Source organism: Saimiri boliviensis, chromosome 3, assembly GCF_048565385.1.
Source record: "Saimiri boliviensis isolate mSaiBol1 chromosome 3, mSaiBol1.pri, whole genome shotgun sequence".
Taxonomy (NCBI): Eukaryota; Metazoa; Chordata; class Mammalia; order Primates; family Cebidae; genus Saimiri; species Saimiri boliviensis.
In genome coordinates, this window is record NC_133451.1 from 52,321,932 (window position 1) to 52,346,077 (window position 24,146).

Below are 24,146 nucleotides of genomic sequence, written 5' to 3' on the forward strand. Positions count from 1 at the left end.
TTGAATATCAGAAGCTAAAATCCCAAAGAATTTAGAGCAGTAAAGTATTTTTATCATCAATAAGTTTGGAGGAAGACATTCTCATATAAGAGTTTGCCCCACTCAAGGCAGGACGTGGTGGCTCATGCCTGTAATCCCACCACTTTGGGAGGCTGAGATGGGTGGATCAATTGAGCTCAGGAGTTCCAGACCAGCCTGGCCAACATGGTGAAACCTTGTCTCTACTAAAAATACAAAAATTAGCCAGGCGTGGTTTCGAGTGCCTATAATCCCAGCTACTCAGGAGGCTGAGGCAGGAGAATCACTTGAACCTGAAAGGCAGAGGTTGCGGTGAGCCGAGATCATGCCACTGCACTCCAGCCTTCACAACAGAGCAAGATTCTGTCTCATAAAAAAAAAAAAAAAAAAAGTTTACCCCACTCTAGAGGATATAAGATCCCCTGACAGGGTGGGGGAACAGAAACAATTCCGATGAGTATCCTTTCTTGCCCCATTCCAAGCCTGAAGAAGAGCAAGGGGAAATAAAAGAAACTCCAGATTGGCTGGGGTCTCTGCAGTGGAGGGATTCTGTTGCTGAACATCAGTCTCCACCAAGCACGGGGCTCATACCTGCAATCCCAGTGCTTTAGGAGGCAAAGGTGGGAGGATTGCTTGGAGCTAGGAGTTTGAGACCAGCCTGGGCAACACAATGACATCCCACCTCTACAAAAAATTAAACAATTAGCCAGGCCTGGTGGCATGTGCCTGTAGTCTCAGCTAATCTCGGGAGGCTGAGAAAGCAGGATGGCTTGAGCCCAGGAGATCGAAGCTGCAGTAAGACATAATCTGCCACTGCACTCCTCCCTGAGCAATAGAGCAAGACTCTGTCTCAAAAAAATAAAACAAAAGTCAGTCTCATATAGGCTTCTTGCATCCAGCATGGACTGGGCATAGGTCATAAATGTTGAAGCCAAGAGTACATGAAACCGCCCCATTACCCTACCTATAGCCTTCCAGGCAGGTGAACGAGCAGCCAAATATTTTCCATTCCCTGGGAGAGATGTGAAGGCAGCTGAGAGAGAGAGATGATTTAGGATTAGGAAGAAGGAAATGGTAGCAGATAATCCCTTGAACATTCTGACCAGAGATCTGATGAGAAAATAAACATCTCAAGAGATTCCAGTGAGAAAGATGAAGAACAACCAAAGGCCAGATAAAATGTGGCCATTGAGGCCAGGCATGGTGGCTCAGGCCTGTAATCCCAGCACTTTGGGAGGCTGAAGCAGGAGGATCACTTGAGCCCAGGAGTTCAAGACCAGCCTGGACAATGTAGCAAGATCCTTGTCTCTAATTTTAAAATTAACATTTATCAAAATAAATAAATGTGGCCATTGAGCCCTAGACACTACCTAGTCTCTCCCCGACCTCACCAGAATGCACCAACATAGCACTCAGAATTGAGATACAGCCCTGCGGTGAGGAGGAGAGAGGCATGAGTTCTTTCGGCTGAGAAAGTCCTGCTGGCTAAAGATTACATTTCCGCCGCTAAGCAGAATGGGGACTCAAGGTATAAATCAAGTTTATTGAGCTGGGCACAGTGGTGTGCACCTACTGCTTGAGGAGGCTGAGGTGGGAGGATTGCTGGAGCCCAAGACCTAGACACCAGGCTGAGTAACATAGTGAGATCCCATCTCGGAAAGTAATAGTAATAATAATAAAGATTACATAGAACAAAAATTAGAAAAGCTTTGTTTCTTGCATACCCAAGTGTGAGTATTGAAATTTGTTCAAGCTACACTAGTTTTTATCTGTTCACGTGACTGTCTACCCACTGGGCTATAAACTCATCAATGTTAGGGACTGAGTCGTTTCATCTCTGACTCCCTAGCGCATATCAGAAAGACTGAAAGGGAGGCTGAATATACGGTCGGTGGATTCAGCCATTTGACGCCCATCCAAGCATGATACATCCAATGTTGCCAAACACCCTGGTGGGTAAGCTAATCCAAGAGCGAAATCTATTTAGCCAGGGATCCATATGCGTTTGGGACAGAGAAGGCGAGATAGTAGGGGCAGTGGGGAGGCAGCCTGTGGAAAATCCCAAGAGGTGCCTTTGTGTAATATCACTCGAGATTACAAGGTTATTAAACCATGGGGAATTTTTTTTCAGGGCTGGAAGAATCTCTGTAGGATCTAACCCAAAACAAAGCCAGGCATTTTTGCTTCCAAGCCTGTAGACAGGGCTGATTTTAGAGTAGATGGATTTTACCTTTGGCTCCACGTGTGATCTTAGAGACCCAAGCAGCTCCCTGCAAATCTTCCCCATCTGCTGTTGCTGGGTGATACCTGGTATTCCACTGTGAATTCTCCCTCCGTTTCTTTAGCCTGAAATCTTATTCCTTGCTAAAATGGAGACAGATTTGAGAAAAAGAAATATTTTGAGTTACTATCAGCCTTTTATCCTTTGAGCTGACCAAAAGAGCAAAGGAATTTAATTTTTATTTTTAGTAGAGAGGGGAGTTTCACCGTGTTAGCCAAGATGGTCTCTATCTCCTGACATCATGATCCTCCTGCCTTTGCCTCCCAAAGTGCTGGGATTGCAGACATGAGCCACCACACCCAGGCTTTGCATTTTTAAAACAAGAGAGAGGTTGGATGGAGAGGTAGAAAGTAGCAGGTACAGGGAAGCTGGGAAGGAGGCTGCCTGAGTGGAGAAAAGACAGAATGGAGAAGCCCAGGGTACAGATTCTTTATAGGCTTTGCAGTTCTGCATAGGGCCTTTTATACCTAGGCAAGAACAGGCTGTGGATCTGGATCTAGGAGAACTGGAGAAAGAAAATAGAGGAGCTCCCCATCCCCCACTGCCTCGCACTAGTCATTGGAGCCTTGAGAATTGTCCTGGCCTGCTTAGCAGCAGTTTTCTGTCTTGGATGAATTGATGCTTTTCTAAGAAGAAAGAGAGGCGTGATGGACGGCAGCAGAAGTAAACCCTGGGGCATGCACCAACTCACCATATTGATTCCTGAGCTTGGGATACAGAAAACTGTGTAACTACAAGACTATAATGCTTGTAAATTGGCTTGAGGAAATTAGACACATAAACCGAATTGCCAGGAGCAATGAGGTAAGACAGATTTTTTTGGAGCCAGATGGATTTTATGGATGTAAGCATCCTAGAGGCTTGGTTTTCCTGATGACAAGACATCGCTGAGGGAAATCTAATGACTGCAGGAAGTGACTCTCACTTGCCAAAGCAAAGAATCAGTGATAGTGCTGGCAAAGATATAACAGGCACAGTCTGAAGGTCTGAGAATGTTCTGGAAAGATAGACTGTTAAGGAGCCCATTCTTCTCCCCATTTAACTGGATTTTCTCAAGCAGGATGAAAAGGATCTAAGTTCATCTCTGCTGTGCTTCTGTTCAAGTGACTGAGTCATGGACACACTGGTATGGCTTAGAAACAAATACATAGCCATTGTCTTAGTCCGTTGAAGCTACTGTAACAAAATCCCATAAATTGAGTAGCTTATAAACAACAGAAGTTTATTTCTCACAGTTCTGGATGCTGGCAAGTCCAAGATTAAGATGCCAGCAGGTTCTATGTGTGATGAAGGCCTGTCCTCTAGTTCATAGCCAGCGGTAGCGGGCTGTCTTCTTACTGTACCCTCACATGGTGGAAGGGGCTAGCTAGCTCTCTGCAATCTCATTTGTGAGGGCTGTGTCCTCTTCTGCTAATCACCTCCCAAAGGCCCCACCTCCTACTACCATCACCTTGGGGGTTAGAATTTCAACATACGAATTTTGGAAGGACACAAACATTCAGTCCGTAGCAATCATCGATTGTACCTTAGGTGTCTTTGGAAACTTAGTACCTCCAAATGGAGTGGAGTTAGGAAGACTTAAGTGTTGTAACTTTTTTTTTTTTTTTTTTTTTAGACAGAGTTTCGCTCTTGTTACCCAGGCTGGAGTGCAATGGCCCGATCTCGGCTCACGGCAACCTCCACCTCCCAGGTTCAAGCGATTCTGGTACATCGGTCATCTGAGTAGCTGGGATTATGGGCGCGCACCACCATGCCTGGATAATTTTTGTATTTTTAGTAGAGATGGGGTCTCACCATATTGCCTAGGCTGCTCTTAAACTCCTGACCTCAGGTGATCCACCCATCTTGGCCTCCCAAAAGTGCTGGGATTACGGAAGTGAGCTACCACGCGCTCGGCCAAGTGATGTAACTTTTACTTCTGCTTTTCTCTTTGATCTTTACCCTCCCTGCCAACTTCTCAGCCTCTCAGTTGGCATGGTGAAATGAGCGCTGTGCTGAGAGCCACGGATATGCTTGTTGATTCTACATCGGGGAAGAGATTCACCAGCATATCTCAATATAGGTTCGCAAGACTTTAGTGCTAGAGCTTGAAAAGCAATGGATTAATAATAATAATATGTCCCCAGGGTTCCCCTTACAGTTTTCACAGAGGATGAAACTGAACTGCAGTGAAATGTTCCTTCACTACACTCAAGAGGCGACTGCAGATACAAGCATAAATAGAGTGCAAGAATAAATCCACACTGATGTCTAGACAGAAAAAACACTGAAAGCGCCGGGCACAGTGGCACGTGCCTGTAGTCCCAGCTACTCAGGAGGCTGAGGCTGGAGGGTCGCTTGAGCCCAGGAGTTCTGGGCTGCAGTGCGCTATGCCGATCGGATGTCCGCACTAAGTTCGGCATCGATATGGTGACCTCCTGGGAGCGGGGGACCACCAGGTTGCCTAAGGAGGGGTGAACCGGCCCAGGTCAGAAATGGAGCAGGTCAAAATGCCCGTCATGATCAGTAGTGGGATTACACCTGTGAATAGTCACTGTACTCCAGCCTGGGCAACATAGCGAGACCCAGTCTTTAAAAAAAAACAAAAACAAAAACAAAAAACACTGAAAGCAAATCAAACCATTTGCAATGCTGGGATTGGTGACTTAGAATAAAGATAACTAAAAAAAAAAAAAAAAAAAAAAAAAATCCGAAATTCACCTGGGTGCGGTGGCTCACACCTGTAATCCCAGCACTTTGGGAGGTTGAGGTGGGCGAATCCCTTGAGGTAAGGAGTTCGAGACCAGCCAGATGAACATGAAGAAACCCCATCTCTACTAAAAATACAAAATTAGCTGGGTGTGGTGACACATGCCTGTAATCCCAGCTACTCCGGAGGCTAAGGGAGGAAAATCTCTTGAACCTGGGAGGCGGAGGTTGTGGCGAACCGAGATGGCACCATTGCACTCCAGACTGGGCAGTAAGAGCGAAAGTCCGTCTCAAAAATAAAATAAAATAAATCAGCAATTCACCTAGAATTACAGTCTTTAAATGTGTTATGTCAATATTTATGCATATGTGCATGTTTAACAAGTGAGGGTTTTTCTTTTCTTTTTTTTTTTTTTTTTTTTGTTGTTGTTTAGTGCCTTCAAATGTGTTTAGCTGTTTCCTACTTTTCTTGAGTTTAAGTGGTGACTTTCACAAAGTAGTCACCACAATTGTCCTTATTACCTTTACATTTGTATTTAATTTATAAACATTTTTCATTTGACCTACGTGCTGGGGATATGCTTCGAGTGAAACAAGGCAAACTGCCTTTGTAAGGAAGGTAAAAGGAAAGAAAACGAGAAGGGCAAGCCCCTGTCCCCCACTCTCACTTGTAGTTCATGTTCTCAAGTTGTTCATCTCATGTCTGTCACTTCCCTGCTCCTCTCTTGCTTCTAAAACCATTCCAAGATCATCTGGCCACGTTTCCTCCAGGGTGAAAGCATATCTGTGGTGAAGGGACATTCCCGGTGGTCACTTCTGATGATTTCTGTTCCTGAGGCAGTGGATGCAGATTGGATGGAGCTGGCCCCCTTTCTCCTGACTCGCTGTTTCCTTGCCTCTGCTCTTCCACGGTGACCTCGGAGACCAGGAAATGTCTGACAGTCCCTTCCTCATTCCTACAGGTGACAGACAGCTAGATGTCTACCCACTGCCATTTCCCTGCTGCAGACTGGATGCTTGTCTTCCCCAAATTCATATATTGAAATCCTAACCTTCAATGTAATGGCATTTGCAGATGGGGCTTTTGGGGAGTGATGAGCATTATTTGAGGTCATGAGAGTAAGCCCTTGTGATGGAATCACTGCCCCTATAAAAAGAGGAGGAGGCGCCTAGTGTGATTGGGTCCTGCTGGGCTGTTCTATTGAGCAGTGGTTGTTTATCTCTGTCCGCCTTCTCCCCACCTAAGTGTGTTCTGCCACCCGATGTAAGATTCAATGGACATGGACCTGAGCCCCCAGAGGTCCCAGAACTATCTTTTTGGTTGTGAACTAAAGGCCAACAAAGATGATCACTTAAGGTAGATAATGATGAAATGAGCACCAGTTATCTTTAACAACGGTCAATTTAGGGGCTGATGCAAAGGATGAATTGCAGATTGTTGAAGCAGAGGTAATGAATTACAAAGGCAGTCCCATTAAAGTAACATTGGCAACTTTGAAAATGTCTGTTCAGCCAACAGTTTCCCTTGGGGGCTTTGAAATAACACCACCAGTGGTCTTATGGTTGAAGTGTGGTTCAGGGCCAGTGCATATTAGTGTACGGCACTTAGTAGCTGTGAAGGAAAATACAGAGTCAGAAGATGAAGAGGAGGAGGATTCGAAACTCTGAAGTATATCTGGAAAGTGGTCTGCCCCTGGAGGTGGTAGCCAGCTTCCACAGAAAAAACTAAAACTTGCTGCTGCTGAAGATGATGATGATGACGATGATGATGATGATGATGATGATGATGATGATGATTTTGATGATGAGGAAACTGAAGAAAAAGCGCCAGTGAAGAAATCTATATGCGATACTCCAGCCAAAAATGCACGAAAGTCAAATCAGAATGGAAAAGACTCAAAACCATCATCAACGCCAAGATCAAAAGGACAAGAATCCTTCAAGAAACAGGAAAAAACTCGTAAAACACCAAAAGGTCCTAGTTCTGTAGAAGATATTCAAGCAAAAATGCAAGCAAGTATAGAAAAAATACATTGAACAATCCTAGGCGCTACCGGTAAATTAAGCCCAAAGATGGAGAGAAAGAAAAAAGATAGACAAATGTGGTCCATAGTGAGTGTCATCAACAATCCAGACTGCAGTCTATTTTAATCTCAATCCCCTTTTCTGATTTGCCACCCGTGCCTCTTCAGGAAAGAGTCTCACTCTTGGTTCCCTAAAGCACTTTCTTCTGATTGCTGTGATTCAGCGAACCTTGCCCTTTGCTTTCTATTACTTGTGCATTTGCCTCATCTCTGACCATGTTTTAAATCACGTTTCTATCTTTTTAGCTGCTCAATAAATATATGAATGAATTTAAAAAAAAAAAAAAAAAGGCTGGGCACAGTGGTTCACCCCTGTAATCCCAGCACTTTGGGAAGCCAAGGTGGGCAGATCACCTGAGGTCAGGAGTTCAAGACCAGCCTGGCCAACATGGTAAAACTCCGTCTCTACTAAAAATACAAAAATTAGGCCGGGCGCGGTGGCTCAAGCCTGTAATCCCAGCACTTTGGGAGGCCGAGGCGGGTGGATCACAAGGTCAAGAGATCGAGACCATCCCGGTCAACATAGTGAAACCCCGTCTCTACTAAAAATACAAAAAATTAGCTGGGCATGGTAGCACATGCCTGTAATCCCAGCTACTCAGGAGGCTGAGGCAGGAGAATTGCCTGAACCCAGGAGGTGGAGGATGCGGTGAGCCGAGATCGTGCCATTGCACTCCAGCCTGGGTAACAAGAGCAAAACTGTCTCAAAAAAAAAAAAAATACAAAAATTAGCCGGGTGTGGTGGCATGTGCCTGCAGTCCCAGCTACTCGGGAGGCTGAGGCAGGAAAATCGCTTGAACCTGGGAGGCAGATGTTGAAGTGAGCCGAGATCGCACCATTGCACCCCAGCCTGTTGACAGACTGAGACTGTCTCAAAAAAAGAGAAAAAAAAAGAGGAGGAGACACAGGATCTTCCTCTCTGCTCACCAACATTTGAGGATAGAAGACAGTCATCTACAAACCAAGAAGTGGACCCTCACCAGACCTGGATCTGCCGGCACCTTATCTGAGACTTCCTAACCTCTGGAGCTGTGAGATGTAAACTTCCATTGCTTAAACCATTCAGTCTATTATATTCTATTATAGCATATAGTCTATGATATTCTATTATTATCATTATTATTATTGCTTGGGTAATCCCTTTTAATGGTGAACTTCAGGTCACAACCGTAACTATCAGTTCAACTACACCACGGTTTCTGAAGACAATGGCTTCTCCCCCCAAGCAGGTTGTATATAAATTCCAAATCGAACCTGGCATCACCTTGAAGGAATTCTAACTTCACACTGTTGGGGAAATTTACCAAGATGGCTTCAGAATAGACTAACTTTATACAGCACATTAAATAAAAGACTTTTATTCAGTGTCACAATCAGATTAAGTCCAAACTAAGACTTCTCTTTTCTTCCTTGCCAATGAAACCTTTACTTTATTGCAAATGTCAATACGACCAGCTTAAGAAAACTACTTTTCCTAGTCTCCCAGGTGAATAGGCATGAGCAAGTGGCAAAATTTTGGCTGGCAAGATGAGAATAGAAATTGCTGAGTAGGACATCTGTAAAGCTTCTTAAAAGGGGAAAATGGCTCATCTATGGGCCCCTTAATATTTTCCCCTTCCCCTTTCTTACTTATCCATACTAAGCACAAACACGGCACCACTATGTACATTGCAAGAATATATGTATATTCAAGAGCACATCTCAATCACGCCAGAGTGGGATTCCTGCAGGAGACAAGCAATGGGAGTAAGTGGCTGGTATAAATGGGAAAAGCAACTTTGTGGAGGGACGGGGGGGATTTCATGTCCAAACAGTTGCTCATCTTTAAACACACACACGCACACACACACACACACACACACAACTTTTACTTCAGTTTTGGGGGTACATGTGAAAGTTTGCTACATAGGTAAACTCATGTCATGGGGGTTTGTTTTACAGATTATTTTATCTACTGGGTATTAAGCCCAGTACCCAATAGGTATCTCATTGCGGTTTTGATTTGCATTTCTCTAATGATCAGTGATACTAAGCTTTATTTCATATGCTTGTTGGCTGCATATATGTCTTCTTTTGAAAAGTGTCTGTTCATTTCCTTTGCCCACTTTTTAATGGAGTTGTTTTTTTCTTGTAAATCTGTTTAAGTTTCTTCTAAATGCTGGATATTAGACTTCTGTCAAGTGCATAGTTTGCAAATATTTTCTCCCATTCTGTAGATTGCCTGTTTACTCTGTTGATAGCTTATTTTGCTGCGCAGAAGCTCTTAAGTTTAATTAGATCCCACTTGTCAAATTTTGCTTCTGTTGTGATTGCTTTTGGTGTTTTTATCACGAAATCTTTGTCCTTTTCTATGTTCAGGATGGTATGGCCTAGGTTATCTTCCAGGGTTTTTATAGTTTTGAGTTTCACAATTAAGTCTTTAATTCATCCTGAGTTGATTTTTGTATATGGTGTAAGGAAGGGGTCGAGCTTCAATCTTCTGCAAATAGCTAGCCAGTTATCCCAGCACCATTTATTGATTAGGGAGTCTTTTTTTTTTATTAGAAAAGTAAATTTTTTAAAAGAGAAGGGAGGTCAAGAAGGCAGATCAGACCAGGTGCGGTGGCTCATGCCTGTAATCCCACCCAGGCCGAGGCAGGTGGATCACCTGAGGTCAGGAGCTTGAGACCAGCCTGGCCAACATGGTGAAACCCCATCTCTACCAAAAATACAAAAATTGGGGTTCCTCCCTCCCCAAGATGGCTGCGGAAGCTGAGTTATTACTGCTGCAGCTCCCCAGGCTGTTTGAAACCAGCAAACAGCTTCTGGACGAAGTAGAAGTAGCGACTGAACCTGCCGGTTCCCGGATAGTCCAGGAGAAGGTGTTCAAGGGCCTGGACCTCCTTGAGAAGGCTGCCGAAATGTTATCGCAGCTCGACTTATTCAGCCAAAATGAAGACTTGGAAGAGATTGCTTCCACCGACCTGAAGTACCTATTTGGTACGAGCATTTCAAGGAGCCCTCAGCATGAAATAAGGCAACCCCAGCAAATGTCTAGATCATTTGCAGCAGGCTCGAGAATACTTTATAAGCTACTTAACTCAGTGCCATTGCTATCATGTGGCAGAGTCTGAGCTGCCCAAAGCCAAGAACAACTCAGCTGAAAATCACCCCGCTAATTCCTCTATGGCTTATCCTAGCCTCATTGCTATGGCATCTCAAAGCTAGGCTAAAATAGAGAGATACAAGCAGAAGAAGGATTTGGAGCATAGGTTGTCGACAATGAAATCTGCTGTGGAAAGTGGTCAAGCAGATGATAAGCATCAATGGTGAAGATAAGATTCAATGTTCATGAATCTTATCTTCACCTTTGGAGGTGGATTGATATCAGCTTTGAAGAGATTGAGAGCATTGACCAGGAAATAAAGTCTCCTGAGAGAAAGAAATTCTTCAAGAGAGGCATCAACTTCTCGCCAGGAGAGGCCTCCAGCGAAACCCTTCATTCTCACTCGGAACATGGCCCAGGTCTAAGTATCTGGAGCTGGTTATCCGATGGCAACTATGATGGTGAGTGACTGGTATGAGCAACATCGGAAATATGGAGCATTACCGATCGGGGAGTAATCAAGGCAACACCAGAGGAATTAAGAAAAGCAGCTCAGCAAGAGGAAGATCAAGAAGGAAAGGAGGAAGAGGATGATGAACAAACACTGTACAGAGCTCGGGAGTGGGATGACTGGAAGGACACCCATCTGAGGGGCTATGGTGACCGACAGAACGTGGGCTGATCTTCCCACAACACGGCAGGACTGCAGGGTGCACACCTCCCCGGTCAAGGAAAACCGTGCCATCCTCCCTGCCTGGGCTCCCGCTGCAGCTGTGTAGAACAAAGGCAAAATGCTACATCTTGTTTTGCATTCAATAAAGTGTCAAGTGATTAAGTGTGTATTTGTACCCCCCAAAAAAAATTATCCGGACATGGTGGTAGGCACCTGTAGTCCCAGCTATTCAAGAGGCTGAGGCAGGAAATTTGCTTGAACCTGGGAGGCAGAGGCTGCAGTGAGATCACACCACTGTACTCCAGCCTGGGCAACAGAGCCAGAGACCGTCTCAAAAAAAAAAAAAAAAAAAAAAAAAAAAAGGAGGATTGCTTACACCTGTAATCCTGGTAATCTCAGCACTTTGGGAGGCCAAGGTAAACGCTTGCTTGAGGCTAGAAGTTTGAGAGAAGCCTAGGCATCATGGCAAGACCCCCATCTGCACACACAAAATTTTTTTTTTTTTATTTAGCTGGGTGTGGTGGTGTGTGCCTGCAGTCCTGGGTATGGTGATGCACTCCTACAGTCCCAGATTCTCAGGAGGCTGAGGAAGGAGGACCGCTTTAGTGGAGTTCGAAGCAGCAGTGAGCCCTGATAGTCCCACTGTACTCCAGACTAGGTGACACAATGAGACCTCGTTTCAAAAAAAAAAAAAAAAAAAAAAAAATTGAAAAAAGGGCTCTGTACAGACTATTGTTAAGAATGTTTTCTGAGGGCCGGGCGCGGTGGCTCAAGCCTGTAATCCCAGCACTTTGGGAGGCCGAGGCGGGTGGATCACGAGGTCAAGAGATTGAGACCATCCTGGTCAACATGGTGAAACCCCGTCTCTACTAAAAATACAAAAATTAGCTGGGCATGGTGGTTCATGCCTGTAGTCCCAGCTACTCGGGAGGCTGAGGCAGGAGAATTGCTTGAACCCAGGAGACGGAGGTTGCAGTGAGCCGAGATTGCGCCATTGCACTCCAGCCTGGGTAACAAGAATGAAACTCCATCTCAAAAAAAAAAAAAAAAAAAGAATGTTTTCTGAAACAGGTGTTATGGGTGTTTCTATTTAACACAACTCTCTTCTCTTTGTGTGTGGGGAACACTCCCGGGTGAGACCCCCAAAAGGCGTGAGTCTCACTATACGGTGAGTTTGATCCCAAACACAGTTTCCTACTGGAGGCAGTCGAGCTATCCGGAAAAAGGAACTTAAAGATGGATGATCAGTTTCTAATATCAACCACAATATCATTTGGGCCTAAACCTATGCAGTGCTGCTAGACCAAGTGACCCCCTGCCAGCAACTGGTTCCTGCTTTTAACTTTTTTATGACTCTCTCTTTAAGAATAAGTTTTAACCTTTTCTTTACTTGCCTGACTGCCTTGTACCCTAGATAATGGTTTAACTGTTGGGATATTTGCAAAGCAAATGCCACTATAAGGGGTGGCTTTGATTTCTGACTCAGAGACTCCTGAATGGGGAAGTTGAGATAAGTTGAGTCAGGAGTAGACAAAGGAGAATCCGGTTAAAAGATATTCTGATGAGCAAAACCAGAAAACCTTTTCACATCTCAGTTCTAAAACAAGATCAAACCAGAGATACCTGCAGCCAGGAGGAATAATGTCTGGATGTAAACAAGCTTTGTGATCACAGGAAATTCTGTTACTTTTTACAACCACTGGTTGCATATCTGATTTCTCTATTGTATAGGCCATGTAAGGTATACATTTGCATTTCCTCTTGCAACCATTGTGTAGCTGATTTCTCTATTGTATAGGCCATGTAAGGTATAGATTTGCACTTCCTCTTGCAATGACGTAAACCAGAGCCAAGAAAATGTATTCATTCCTGGCCTTTGAAAAATAAAATTTGCTGTTTAGGCACGGCCTATCAGCCCTCCAGATCCCCGCTCAAGCGCACTCTCTCTTCCAGGTATTGGGACCCTCTTGCAGGTCGAGAGACCCCCGGCAGACGTGCCTACCCGTCCCGGATGGTCCCCGACATTTGTGTCCTGGAAGGGAGGGGGAACGGGGAGAGGAGAGATAAAGAATCACAGCCAAAAGCCGTGGTCAATAATCATATGAAACCCTGCAGTGGTGCAGCAGCCTCTGCTCTGTGGGTGATTAAGTGGCGAACTCTCCACTTCCATCAGTATTCCTTGAAGATGTGAGCAACAACCCCCCCACCCCAGGCTGTCCTGCAGGAAAGACACAGGCTGCTGGCCAGCCCTTGTATCTCAAATCCAAACATGCATTCCCTTTCCAGATCCTCTGTCCTAGGCGGTGGGGGGTGCGCCCAGCTTCAGATCCTTGATTCATCTTATCTTCACACAGCTGTCCGTTTCAGGACTCAATAGACTTAACTTCCTGTTTAGGGTCTCTTTCCCATCAGGAGAGACTGCTGGCTGCCTTCTTCCTTTAAGCGGAAGTGCATAAAATGAAATGTTACCTAAAGTCTCTGTGTTTTGGGAGAGGTTAAAGAAGTGGGAGGCTGTCACATCCGTGAGCCCGGCTGAGCTATGCCTCCTGGTATACTCCCCTGCCTTGGAATCTCAGTGTCCCTATGACCTGCTTTAATCAGTAGAAGCAGGCAGAAGGGGTACTGTTTGGAGCCTGGGACTTGAGGACTGGAAGCTTCCGCCTTGGCCCTCTGCGGGAAGCCAGCTGCCCTGTAGAAAGATGACTGCCCTAAGCCCAACGTGCTGTGAAAACGCTCGCAACAAGTGTTACAGTGGTTTGTTATGAATACTAGATAACCCAAACAGCCACCATACTGCATTATATTTAGGGCTTGTATTTCCAACTTAGGGGAACAACAGCTCAGGGGAGAAGGTAGCATTTCCTTTTTTTCTTTTTCTTTCTTTCTTTCTTTCTTTTTTTTCCTGAGATGGAGTCTTACTCTGTAGCCCAGGCTGGAGTGCAGTGGTGTGACTGGGTCCCAGTTACTGGGTCCCACTTAAAGCAATTTCTCCTGTCCCAGCCTCCCAGTAGCTGGGATTACAGGCATGTGCCACCATGCCCAGCTAATTTTTGTAATTTTAGTAGAGACGGGGTGTCACCATGTTGGCCAGGCTGGTCTTGAACCCCTGACCTTGTGATCCACCTGCCTAGGCTTCCCAAGGTGCTGGGATTACAGGTGTGAGCCACTGCAGCCGGCAGGTAGTGTTTCTTCTCACAGGGAGAGTGGTTGTTAACGACGTCTCCCATGTGTAAGAGGATGCATGACACTGCAAAGCCTCATCAAATGCTGACTTCCTCTCACTGCATTTCTCTCCTCTGGCTCCTTTTCTCCCTCCCTCCACCCAACCCCAACCTTTTTTTTTTGAGACAATGTCTCACTCCGGTTGCCCAGGCTGGAGTGCAATGCCATGATCTTGCCTCACTGCAGCTTCAACCTCCTGAGCTCAAGTGATTCTCCCAACTCAGCCTCCAGAGTAGCTGGGAATACAGGTGCACACTATCATGCCCGGCTAATTTTTTTTGGATTTTTAGTAAAGAAAGGATTTCATCTCACGTTGCCCAGGCTGGTCTCAAACTCCTGGACTCCGGCAATCTGCCCACCTCAGCCTCCCAAAGTGCTGGGATTATAGGCGTGAGCCACCGCACCCACCGTCCTCTCCCTTTTAATGAGCTGATCCCCCTTACACCCTGGATGTGCCTTCTGCTTCTTCCTACTCCTGTCGCTTTGCCTTTTCTGTGCCATCCACCTGCAACGCTCCACCTTCATTTCTGTGTATCAAAAATCACTCCAGTTTTTCTAAACCATTGCAAAGTATAACCCTTTTTTTTTTTTTTTTTCAGATACAGGGTCTCACTGTGTTGCACAGGCTGGTCTTGAACTCCTGGGCTCAGGTGATCCTCCTGTCTGTGCCTCCCAAAGTGCTGGGGTTACAGATGTGAGCCACCATATCCGGCCTAAGTATAACCACTTTAATAGTTTTCGATGAATATCTCAACCCCAGTAAAAGCTCCTCTTTTCCTCTGAAATCCATTCCCAAAGCAATGCTAAGTGGAAAATTGATTTGGCCATTAGTCATTTTGTGACATCATTTCTCTTATTGTCTTGAACTAATATGTAAATGTACCTTGATTTAACTTTACAGTGGGTTGTTTCTTGTTCCCTGAATCAGATCGTAGCTCATTAAGAACAGGAATATTGGCCTGGGTACAGTGGCTCATGCCTGTAATCCCGACAGTTTGGGAGGTCAAGGTGGGCATATCACGAGGTCAAGAGATAGAGAACATCCTGGCCAACATGGTGAAACCCCATCTCTATTAAGAATACAAAAATTAGCTGGGCATGGTGGCATGCTCCTATAGTCCCAGATACTCAGGAGGCTGAGGCAGGAGAATCGCTTAAACCCAGGAGGTTGAGGTTGCAGTGAGCCAAGATCGCACCACTGTACTCCAGCCTGGTGACAGAGCAAGACTCCTCTCAAAAGAAAAAACAAACAAACAGAAATATTGGCTGGGCAAGGTGGTATAAGCCTGTAATCCTAGCACTTCAGAAGGTTGAGGTGGGCAGATTACTTGAGGTTGAGAGTTCCAGACCAGCCTGGTCAACACAGTGAAATCCTGTCTCTACTAAAAATACAAAAATTAGCTGGGCATGGTGGTACCTGCCTGTAGTCCCAGCTACTTGGGAGGCTGAGGCAGGAGAATTGCTTGAACCCAGGAGGTGGAGGCTGCAAGGAGCCGAGATCATGCCATTGTACTCCAGCCTGGGAGCCAACAGCGAAACTCTTATCTAAAAAAAAAAAAAAAAAAAAAAAAAAAAAAAAAACAGGAATATATGTTGTCATCCATTCATTAGAAAGTCAGTAAATATCTATTGATTTTAACTATACTTACCAGTTCCATCCAGACCAAGCAGTCTAATAGTTTTCTTTTTAAATCTCTCACATCCTATCAGAATGATTGCAACAATTTTTTTTTTGAGACGGAGTTTCGCTCTTGTTACCCAGGCCGGAGTGCAATGGCACGATCTCGGTTCACCTCAACCACCGCCTCCTGGGTTCAGGCAATTCTCCTGCCTCAGCCTCCTGAGTAGCTGGGATTACAGGCACGTGCCACCATGCCCAGCTAATTTTTTGTATTTTTAGTAGAGATGGGGTTTCACCATGTTGACCAGGATGGTCTTGATCTCTTGACCTCGTGATCCACCTGCCTCGGCCTCCCAAAGTGCTGGGATTACGGGCTTGAGCCACCGTGCCCGGCCGATTGCAACAATTTTTAACTTTTGCCCAGGACAGAGGGGATTTCTGGGAATGAGAACCTTCAGTTTTAAAACTGAAAAATTAGCCAGGCATGGTGGTGCGCAGCTGCAGTCCCAGCTGTTCTGCAGGCTGAGGCAGGAGAATCACTTGAACCCGGGAGGCAGAGGTTGCGGTGAGCTGAGATTGTGCCATTGCACTTTAGCCTTGGTGACAGAGCAAGACTGTCTAAAAAATAAATAAATTAATTAATTACATTAAATAAAACTGAGAATGTCCCATGCAAACCAGGACAAGTTGGCTATCCTACTTATAAGGTTATTGCCTCATCTAATTCACATGGTGCTCCGCCCAGGGTTTCAAACAGCAGAACACTTGCCCAACCCTATTTTCACATAAATTACTCTTGTAAGTTCTGTAAGTCCAAACAGGTGGTCTCCTAAACAAGTTTCACCATCATTTAAATTTGATAGGCTTTTGAAAATCATTTGTGATAATTACACGTTACCCTAATGGAGGTTGTTTTCATAGTAGAAGCTATAAAAAGGAAGGATAAAAACTTGCTGGATTTTTTCCAGCTTGGTTGTTAGAGGGAAGCTGTATGTGGCAAACACATGTCATTTGGCCCCAGACCGTCTTAACTGTATTCCATCCTGCTACAGAGAAAGTTCACGGCTTCAGTAAGACCTTAGTCAGACCTTTTGCTACATTGTTTTTAAACACTTACCTGTCACTCTTTACTTCCCAGTACTGTCAGTTTCTTTTCTTGAGACGGAGTCTCGCTCTGTTGCCAGGCTGGAGTATAGTGGCGCATCTCGCCTCACTGCAAGCTCCGCCTCCCGGGTTCAAGCGATTCCCCTGCCTCAGACTCCTGATTAGCTGGGACTACAGGTGTGCGCCACCACACCCAGCTATTTTTTTTTTTTGTATTTTTAGAGACGGGGTTTCACCATGTTAGCCAGGATGATCTCAATCTCCTGACCTCGTGATCCGCCTGCCTTGGCCTCCCAAAGTACTGGGATTACAGACGTGAGCCACCACACCTGGCCTAGTGTGAGCTTCTTAAAGCCAAGGGCTGGTGTATTTATATGACAACATTTATAAAACACATACAGTGTGCCAGACAGTGTTGCTTTTTACAATTTGTGTGTGTGTGTGTGTGTGTGTGTGTGTAAGAAACATGTTGTAATAACATGTTCTCAAAGTTTGCTTCCAAAGATGTTTCTCTGTCAAACACTTATATTCACTAACTGAAAATAGCTTTTGATTCATCTTTAAGAAAGCATGCTTACGTTTGCCTTTTCTTGGTATAAATTTATGGGGCACAAAGGTAATTTTGTTTCATGCATAGATTGTTTAGTGGTGAAGTCAGGGCTTTTAGAGTGCCCAACACCAAATAACGTATATTGTACCCATTAAGTGATTTCTCATTATCCATGCCCCTCCCACTCCCCACCTCTTTTGAGTCTCCATTGGCTACATTCTGCACTTTAATCCATGTGTCAATATTAGTTAGCTCCCACTAATAAGTGAGAACATGCCGTATATGTCTTTCTGTTTCTGAGCTGTTTCACTTAATGGCCCCCAGTTCCAACCTTATTGTTGCAAAAGACATGATTTCATTCTTTTTATGGCTGAATGGTATCCAATGTGTGTATGTATATATATATATGTATGTATAGGTATATATATGTATATATATGTATGTATAGGTATATATATGTATGTATAGGTATATATATGTATATATATATGTATGTATAGGTATATATATACATATCACATTTTCTTTATCCAGTTATCCATTGATGGACAGTTAGGTTGATTTCGTATCTCTGCTACTGTGAATAGCGTTGCAATAAACACATGAGAGCAGATGTCTTTTTGCTATAATGATTTCTTTTCCTTTGGGTAGATACCCAATAGTGGGATTGCTGGATTGGTTGGTAGTTCTATTTTTAGTTATTTGAGAAATCTCCATACTATTTTTCATAGTGATCACACTAATTACCATCAACAGTGTATTAGACTTAACTTTTTGACACATCCTCACCAACATGGTACTTTTTGTCTTTTTAGTAATGGCCATTCTGACTATACAAGATGATCTCTCGTTGTGGTTTTAATTTGCATTTCTCTGATAATTAGTGATGTTGACCATGTTCTCACATGCCCGTTGGTTATTTGTATGTCTCCTTTTGAGAAATGCCTGGGAGGCCGAGGTGGGCAGACTGCCTGAGCTCAGGAGTTTGAAACTACCCTGGACAACATGGTGAAACTCCAGCTCTACTAAAATACAAAAAAAATTAGCTGGGCATGGTGGTGCAAGAGTCAGGATCTTGCTCTGTCACCCAGGCTAGAGTGCAGTTGCATGATCATAATTCACTATAACCTTGAACTTCTGCTTTGCCCATGTTTAAATGTGGTTATATGTTTTTCACTGTTGAGTGAGTTCCTTGCAGCTTCTGGCTATTAGTCCCCTGTCCCGTGCATAATTTACAAAATCTTTTTTTTTTCCATTTGGCAGGTTGTCTGTTTACTCTGTTGATTATTTGATTATTTCTTTTGTTATGCAGAAGCTTTTTAGTTTAATTAAGTCCATTTGTCTATTTTAGTTTTTTAGCCCGTACTTTTGAGGTCTTAATCATAAATTCTTTGCCTAGACCAATGTCCAGAAGGGTTTTATTGGGGTTTTCTTTTAGTATTTTTATAGTTTCAGGTACATGTAAGTCTTCGATTCATGTTGAATTGATTTTTGTATATGGTGAGAAACAGGAGTCCAGTTTCATTCTTTTGCACATGGCAATCCAATTTTCCCAGCACCTTTTTATTGAAAAGGATGTCCTTTCTTCAATATGTGTTCTTGTCAATTTTTTTAAACACTAGTTGGCTGTGCTTTCTTACAAATGTTGACTCATTTAATTCTCATATGACCTTTATCAGATAGACGCAATTACTATTCCCATTTTACAGATGAGGAAACTGAGGTACAAAGTGGTTAAGCAACTGTCAAAGCAACTAAATGGTAGGGTTGAAATTTGAATTCAGGCAATTTGGCTCCAGAATGTGTTTTTTTCTTTTTTTCAATGTTTAAAAAACTTCAATAGAAGGTCAGGTGTGGTGGCTCACACCTAGCGCTTTGGAGGCTAAGTCAGGTGGATCAACTGAGGTCAGGAGTTCAAGACCAGCCTGGGTCAACATGGTGAAATCCTGTGTCTACTAAAATACAAAAAAAAAAAAAAAAAAAATAGCTGGGCATGATGATGAGTGCCTGTAATCCCAGCTACTCCGAGGCTGAGACAGGAAAATTGCTTGAACCCAGGAGAAAATGGTTGCAATGAGTTGAGATCAAGCCACTGCACTCAGCATGGGTGGCTGAGCAAGATGCCATCTCAAAAAAAAAAAAAAAAATTATAGAGATGGGGTCTCACTATGTTGCCCAGGCTTATCTCAAACTCCTGGCCTCTCAGTGGTCCTCCCATCTCAGCCTCCCAGAATGTTGAGATTACAGGGATGAGACATGAAGCCTGACTCCAGAATGTGTTTTAATCACTACATAATCCTGCCTAGTCCTTATTTATTGTATCACAGCACCTAGCCCATCCCTGGCATGAAGTAGATGTTCAATAGAATATTTATTAGAGAATAAACAAGTCGCCAGCCATGGTGGCTCACGCCTGTAATCCCCAAACTTTGGGAGGCCAACGTGGGTGGATCACCTGAAGTCAGGAGTTTGAGACCAGCCTGATCAACATGGAGAAACCCCATCTCTATTAAAAATACAAAATTAGCCGGGCATGGTGGCACATGCCTGTAATCCCAGCTACTCAGGAGGCTGAGACAGGAGAATCGCTTGAACCCAGGAGGCAGAGGTTGTGGAGAGCCAAGATCATGCCATTGTACTCCAGCCTGGGCAACAAGATGGAAACTTCGTCTCAAAAAAAAGAAGAAACGAGTAAATGATTCCCTTTTGTAGAACGTTCACATTTTCACATTCCAGGATATTCTCGGGGAGTTCTAATTTAAAACATTCTGCCATGTTTTCAAAACATGTTAAATTATGTGTAAGATGATACATCTGGATTTCGGGATCTGAAACTGTGGCATCATTTCCATAAGATTATTAATTCCATTTACTCTGATTCTATGTTCAACACAGCATCTTCAAATTGACAATTCTTAGTCTAACATCTGAACGCCAGGAATGAGGTCCTCTGCAATAATGTCTGTTAAATGCCAAGCACTGGAGAAACATCAAGTGTTGACCAGGTGTGGTGTCTCATGCCTGTAATTCCAGCACTTTGGGAAGGTGAGGTGAAAAGATCACTTGAGACCAGGAGTTTGCAGCCAGCCTGGGCAACATAGTGAGATCTTATCTCTAGAAATAATTTTTAAAATTTTTTATTAAAAGCTTATAGAACTTTTTATTTTGGAGACAGGGTCTTGCTATATTGCCCAGGCTGGGGTGCAGTGGCTATTCACAGGCACAATCCCACTACTAATCAGCAAAGGAGTTTTGACTTGCTCCATTACGACCTGGGCTGGTTCACCCCACATGAACCTGGTGGTCCCCCAGCTCCCAGGAGGTCACCATGTTGATGTCTAACTTAGTGTAGACCCCTGATTCACATAGCACACTACAGCCAGAGCTCCTGGGCTCCAGCAATCCTCGCACTTCAGCCTCCTAAGTAGCTAGGACTACAGGCACGCACCACTGAGCCCAGCCTCTAGAAAGAATTTTAAATTAGCTGAGTGTGGTGTGGTGATGTGAGCCTATAGTATAGCTGGAACTCTAGGCTCACATCGCCACACCACACTCAGGACAGCTTGAGCTCGGGAATTCAAGGCTGCTGAGAACTATGATTGTGCCACCGCCCTCCGGCCTGGGCAACAAAATGATACATTGTCTCAAAAAGAGAGAAAGAGAGAGAGAGAGAGAGAGAGAGAGAGAGAGAGAGAGAGAGAGAGAAAGAGGAAATCTGGACACAGAGGTACAGAGAGAAAACCATGTGAAGACTCAGGAAGAAGATGGCCATCTTCAGAGCCAAGACAAGGCATCAGAAGAAAGCAGCCCTAGAACACTTTGATCTTGGATGTCTAGACTCCAGAACCGTGAGAAAATTAGTTTCTGTTGTTTAAGCTAGCCAGTCTCTGGTACTTTGTTACAACAACCCCAGCAAACTAGCCCAGGGCCCTAGCCAGGAATGTGCCTTGTTAGGATACTATCTTACGGAAGGGGCTGCTTATCTTGTATTATAATTTGGTCTACAGGATCTTTCAGCTAAGGAATCCATGGTCTAGAAAACTTTCTGTGCTGGTGGTTCTTATGTGCTCCCTGACCAGCAGCATCAGCATCTCCAAGGAACTCATTAAAAATACAGATTTTCAAGCCCATTCTATAACTACTAAAGCAGAAACTCTGGGGGTGGGGCCAGCAATGTGTGTGCCCTCCAGGTGATTCTGCTGCAGGCTAGAGTTTAAAAGCCAGTGATCAACCCAGAGAGGAGGCTTATGCCTGTAATCCTAGCACTTTGGGAGGCTGAAGCAGGCGGATCACTCGAGGTCAGGAGTTTGAGACCAGCCTGGCCAACATGGTGAAACCCTGTCTCTACTAAAAATACAAATGTTAGCCGGGCATGGTGGCAGACACCATGTATGAGTTTTGCTCTGCTTTTATATCAGAGAGGTCATGTAGACTGACATTGGGGAAAAGAACAAATTCCAGTAGTTCACCCAAAGTACCTGGAAAGTCTACCACAATGTGCAGGAGACATTGACTTCATTGTTATTTTCCGGGTGGCACTATCCAACTCCCCTTGGCAGCAGCTCCTCAACACTTCCCCTTATAACGATTCATGCCCACTGTGCGTAGACTTCACTGACCCAAGGGATAAAAAACTACCTGTGTGCAAGGCTTAATAAATGAGCTATTTGAACTCAGCTAGTTACCCTTAGGAAGGCCTGAAAATGTTCCACTATTTTAAAGTAAATATTCCTAAAGTATTCATTCATAGGTCTGCCACGCTTGCTTCTTATTTCTGCCATTAAAATAGAGTTACGCAAAGAGCTTAAGATGTAATTGTGATGTAGAACAAGATTGACCTTCATATCTATCCTCCTTAGGCCCTTATCATCCAGTTTGCTGGTTTCTGGAACCCTGACCAAGAAGATACTATATTAGCAACTCATCCAGATTATGGCACAAAGGTAGGGAGGGATACCATGTGGGCCCCTTCTCATATGCCAAAGTTGACTGGCCTGCATAGGCTGCCAGCAGCACTGCATTAAGGATTTTTTTTTTTTTTTTTTTTTTTTTTTTTTGGAGTGCTCTTGTTGCCCAGGCTGAAGTGCAATGGCACGATCCTGGCTCACTGCAACCTCTGCCTCCCGGGTTCAAGTGACTCTCTTGCCTCAGCCTTCCAAGTAGCTGGGATTACACATGCCCCCACACCACACCCAGCTAATTTTTGTATTTTTAGAACAGATGGGGTTTTACCATGTTGACCAGGTTGGTTTCGAACTCCTGATCTCTGGTGATTCACCTGCCTCGGCCTCCCAACACCTGGCCAGCCACGTTGGGGATTCTAAGGCCAACTCCAGACTCTGTTAAAAAAGCACGTGATGATAGATTAGTAACACCTGCTGTCAATTGGCAGTGTGCCTGGGAACTTGCCCAGAATTTGCCATTGTGTTAAAAACTTAATATATTATCTTTCTACAGGACATTTGGATGTCAAAAGAAGAACGTGAAGGAGACAAACATTTATTAAAAGACTGATGAAATACAGAGGCTCAGACATTGGTAGATTGTCAGTGGGATATATTAAATACATTTTGCAGGAGCCATAGAGAGAGTTGAAGAAAGTGGAAGGAACATCTGTTCCAAAAGAAAAAATCAGCTTGAAAGGGCGCAGAGAGAAATTGCTTAGCCTAGGCTTACTAACTACCATTTTATAGACCTACTATTCACTCAAAATTCTGGTTAAATGTATAAAATGTGTCCAAGGTGCTGTGATCTATTTTGCCAAATAATATGGTTTCTAATTTAAAAACAATAGCTTTCCAGGCTTCACATTATACCCTGGGTCAATTGTTTATTTATTTTTTTTATTTTTTGAGACTGAGTTTCGCTCTTGTTACCCAGGCTGGAGTGCAATGGCGCGATCTCAGCTCACCGCAACCTCCGCCTCCTGGGTTCAGGCAATTCTCCTGCCTCAGCCTCCTGAGTGGCTGGGATTACAGGCACGTGCCACCATGCCCAGCTAATTTTTTGTATTTTTAGTAGAGATGGGGTTTCACCTTGTTGACCAGGATGGTCTCGATCTCTTGACCTCGTGATCCACCCGCCTCGGCCTCCCAAAGTACTGGGATTACAGGCTTGAGCCACCCCGCGCCCAGCCTCAATTGTTTATTTTATTCTCCTTTGTCTGATGTGAGCCAAGATGCCTGAGAAGGCGGGCTTATAGAAGGCATGGAAGGTACTGTATGTGATTTTCTTACTAGACTGAGCACATCTTTGGTGCTCAACAAATAATAAACCGCCCAAGTGCCGCCACCTTGTTGGGGACCAGGTTTTTCCCCGGTAGTTTAAACGAGAAGCTCCTGTCTCAGCAGCACTGAGAACTAAATCCATACAGCACCTTATTTAAGTTCAAATGGAAAACAGGTCATGGGGCAGTGGCTCACACCTGTAATTCCAGCTCTTTGAAAGACCAAGGTGGGGAGATCACTTGAGGTCAGGAGTTCAAGACCAGCCTGGCCAACATGGTGAAACCTTGTCTCTACTAAACATACAAAAGTTAGCTGGGCATGGTTGTGCACACCTGTGATCCCAGCTACTCTGGAGGCTGAGACAAGAGAATCGCTTGAATCTGGGAGGCAGAGGTTGCAGTGAGCTGAGATCCAGCCACTGCACTACAGTCTGGGTGACTAAGCAAGACTGTGTTTAAAAAAAAAAAAAAAAAAAAAAAGACAGATGCTTGGTGCCACAAAGAAAAATCAACACTGAGACAAAGGATCTCTCAGCAAACAATATTTACTTTTTTTGCTTCCTGGACTGCAGGAAGGGTACTCTCACTAGCATC

At 44.3% G+C, this 24,146-nt stretch overlaps 1 pseudogene; it reads left to right on the forward strand.

Moving 5' to 3' along the window:
* Positions 1–6,249: 6,249 nt before the first annotated feature.
* On the forward strand, positions 6,250–10,838 carry LOC101028958 (immunoglobulin-binding protein 1-like; annotated as a pseudogene).
* Positions 10,839–24,146: the final 13,308 nt, after the last annotated feature.